At 35.3% G+C, this 3,806-nt stretch overlaps 1 pseudogene; it reads left to right on the plus strand.

Annotated features, from left to right (window-relative positions):
• The first annotated feature begins 1,146 nt into the window (after positions 1–1,146).
• On the plus strand, positions 1,147–1,319 carry LOC131903249 (U2 spliceosomal RNA; annotated as a pseudogene).
• The last annotated feature ends 2,487 nt before the right edge of the window (positions 1,320–3,806 follow it).

Here is a 3,806-nt window from a genome sequence, read left to right on the forward strand (position 1 = left end):
TGACATGAGAAGGCCTTTCACACTGAGGATAGACACTATGTCATGAATCTTCGGTGACGTGTGATTTAGTGTCATGGGAATGTAATCCTCATCACATTAAAAGTAACAATGAGGCAGTGAAATAAGCTTGTCTTGAGACTTGGAGTGAGCAAAACAACTTTTTACTCCAATCTTCACTTCTCAAACCAGAATCTGTAATTGCTTGTTTAGAATGTGTAATTTTATAATGTATTTGTCCTTCCAGGCTAACACTTAACTTGTTGAGAAAATACTAGCTTATGTTAAAACAGTTGATTCTGCATAAAATAAAGCTATAGTGATTGAAAATGAACTAGGTAATTCTGGTAGAACTTCAGGCCTCTCCCACATTTCAGAATTCCATGGACACTTAAACTCAAGGTTTCAGTGACTCCTCTGCTCACAGTTCCACCTACCATCCAACAAAATGAAGGAGCTTAGGGAAAGGTCATTTAAAAGTTATGAAAAGAAATTTGGTGCCTAAGGAAAAATTACTGTGTTGAGTAGAGAAGTTGTTTTCAGTTTTTATTTCAGTATTAAATGTAATAGGTAATTGCTAGAGTAGAGGGATCTTATTCAGGCTTCCTTATAAAGAAAGAAGGAATACTTGACAATGTCATCTTTTCCTGCCATTCCTAAACATACCAGGAATGCTAAAACTCAAATGAATAAGTCTGATCAAAATATGCTATGCTTCTATAAATATCAATCTCTTCAGTTGCTCTATGGTTCACAAGACTAAGAAAAATCTCTTAAGTTAAAGCTTTCATTGATTTTCAAGTGTGATGGATGTCACAGAGTGGTCTGTAGATTCAGTGAAGTCTCCTGGCTCCTGTTACCCTGCTGAAATCTGTACTGGATAACTGCAGAGGTTGGAAGCACCATTTTCAATGTTTACACTGCCCAGCTAGAAAACTGAAGGTTCTGGGAAGTGGTGGGGAGGAGGTGAAGGTGGACAGAAGTTTCAATCTTTGGTTTCCCACTGTGAGGGCATGATGAGCAGAGTAGTGGTGACCCTCTCCCTCTGATTTCCTTTGGCTCATCTTGAGTCTATTTAAACAAGCTTCTGGATATTTCCCACAGGTCTAAAACATACTACCAAGTCTTTCAACGTGTAACCCACAGTGAATCACTTCTCGGCCTTTTGGCTAAGATCAAGTGTAGTAACCCATAGTGAAAAAGTTCACAACTTTTTCTTCCTGGAAGTTTCAATCGTTTGTTAGTTAATATTTTCTGAATTTCATACTGGTAACATATTTTCCCCTGAAAAAAATATGTAGTATTTGGTGGGTAAAGCACTACTAATTTCTGTAGAATTATAACATAATAAGGTAATTTTCTATCCTGCTTTCTAAATATTGAAGATTTTCAACTATGTATATTGTAGTAATCCAAAAACTTTAAACATTTTGGGTAATATTGATGTCCTTTTTTTAGATGCTGTATTGTGGTTTTTTTCCTTAAGAAATATTTATTTCTTTGACATACCAACCACAGGTCCTCCTCTCTTCCCTTCCTCTGCCCCCTAGCTTTCCTCCACCCCAACTCACCCAGTATTGTGCTTTGTTATTCTTCTTTTGTTTATCAACTGTATCTTTTTATTTGTAATTTTCCAAAAAACTAGTTCAATAAGAGATTTTTTCATTCAATGTCAAACATTCCCATGGTCTCAAACACTCATTATAAAACACCATTTAAAATTATCCTAGTTTCAAAGAACTTTCTCCCTTTCTTGAAACACTTACTGAAGAAACACAGCTGCATATCCTGACTTAATGTAGTCAATCCCTTTGAAATTGTTCTGAATCTTGGCCCCTAATTACTTCTTTCATTTTCCAATTCAATTGCAATAAATGGTTTGAATTTTTTCTTGTCTTAGAAATGTATGAAGTAAACATTATCATGTGAAGTTCAACATGGTTTTAGTTACATAGGGTCTCCTGGTACGTAATTAAATCATGTGGGACATCAGTCTTTGTGAGCTAGATCAGGAAAACAACATGAGATAACAACTAAGTGGAGCAGTCACAGAAAGGCTGAATGATTCCCCTTTAAAGTGTCATTTATCAATGAAGGTATTGAAGACACAAGTTAATACTTAATCTCCCTGAAACTTTCACATAGAAAACAAATGGTAGAATATGTAACTGCAAAGTAATGACTGTTGTAATATTTTAAGGGCTTTTATTTTACCTCAAATCTCTGATTTAGGAAAAAATGTTACAGTATTGGAGAAGGCAAGATAAAACAACAGAAATTAAGAAACAAATCATTAAGACCTGCTACCCTGATTATCTGATCTATCATTTGTCTATAAATTTTTAAATGTTTATCCATGTAAACTCTCCTACCTTCATAGGGGAAAAATGAGCTAATGATGACAGAAAAGAGAGATAGGGAGAAAGACAGTAATAGAAACTCTCTCTGTGTCTATGATTCTTAACATTGAACAGCCAGTACATTTCTCATATAAGATTTCTGCTGCTTTTTTCTCATAAGCATGTTCATATTATGGAGTACCATTGTGTATTATGGTTATCACTGTGTGCTGAGTAGCATTCTATACATATGTAAATAAGAAAAGGTAAAGGGTAGAGTTCCACTTTTAAAAACAAAGCAGGGATTTTAGAGAGCACATTTTTGGTAATGAATATAAACAGATTTACCAAACACAGATAGAGAAGACTACACTCATAAGATAAAATAAAATAATCTGAATAAGACTTTAGATAAGAAAATTGGTGAGGTAAAAATACTTTGGGTTTTTTCCTTTCTTCAACTGTGGGTAATTGGTTGTCCTTTCTATAATACAAGATGCCTACAGCAAGTAAGTCTAAATGGAGAGGAAAGAAAGAAGATTCTCCCAGCTTCTGGAGTCAGTTTACGCCATGAAAAATTTCCTTTCATTCCACTTATCTGATTTCAAATTTCTTCTTAGTGAAACAGAAAATGAGTGTTAGGATTTTGTTTAAATCTTCTGGTGTCTTAGTTAGGCTTTCTATTGCTATAAGAAGACACCATGACCGTGGTAACTTTTATAAGGAAAACAATTAATTGAGGTGTCTCACTGAAAATCATCTGCACAAATTCCAAACTCTGCTTCTTCATGTCTGATGGAGAAAACCCTCTTCAGATCTGAAGCTCCATTCATCTTTTTTGAGTGGATCACACTTGTTCTCTTGGGCTTCTTCTATTCCTAGTTATCCGTGCTCCTCAGCAGGTATCATATAACTCTGATATTTCTAACATCTTGGGTTTTCCAAGACAATACAGGCTTCAACTTCATAGCTTCACCTAATGCTCTCTCTTGGCCTGCATTCAGGGACACCTCCTGACACATGACTGGCCTCAGTATTTTTCTTACGTGAGCAGGCAAACTCCATAACCACTTTCATCTATGCTTAACTCTAAAGCCAGAACCACATCCCCAAAGCTGCCAAGTTATGCTGCTTGTTCAGGATGGAACATGGCCTTCTCTTCCAATTACATCTCTGTTTTCCATAGTTTTTTTTTTTACATTGCTGCCTATACTAACTGTGTTCTGTTCAAACTATTTTTTCCTTTACCAATGAGTTTAAGTTTAAGTTTAAGGCTACTCTACAGCTTTTCTTCTATCAGGTTCAGTGTATCTCATTTTATGGTGAGGTCTTTGATCCATTTGTAGTTCAGTTTTGTGCAGGGGGACAAGTATGGAAATATTTTTACATGTAGACATCCAATTTGAGCAGCATTATTTGTTGAAGATGCTATTTTTTCTAATGTGTATTTCTGACTTCTTTATGAAATAA

Source organism: Peromyscus eremicus, chromosome 1, assembly GCF_949786415.1.
Source record: "Peromyscus eremicus chromosome 1, PerEre_H2_v1, whole genome shotgun sequence".
Taxonomy (NCBI): Eukaryota; Metazoa; Chordata; class Mammalia; order Rodentia; family Cricetidae; genus Peromyscus; species Peromyscus eremicus.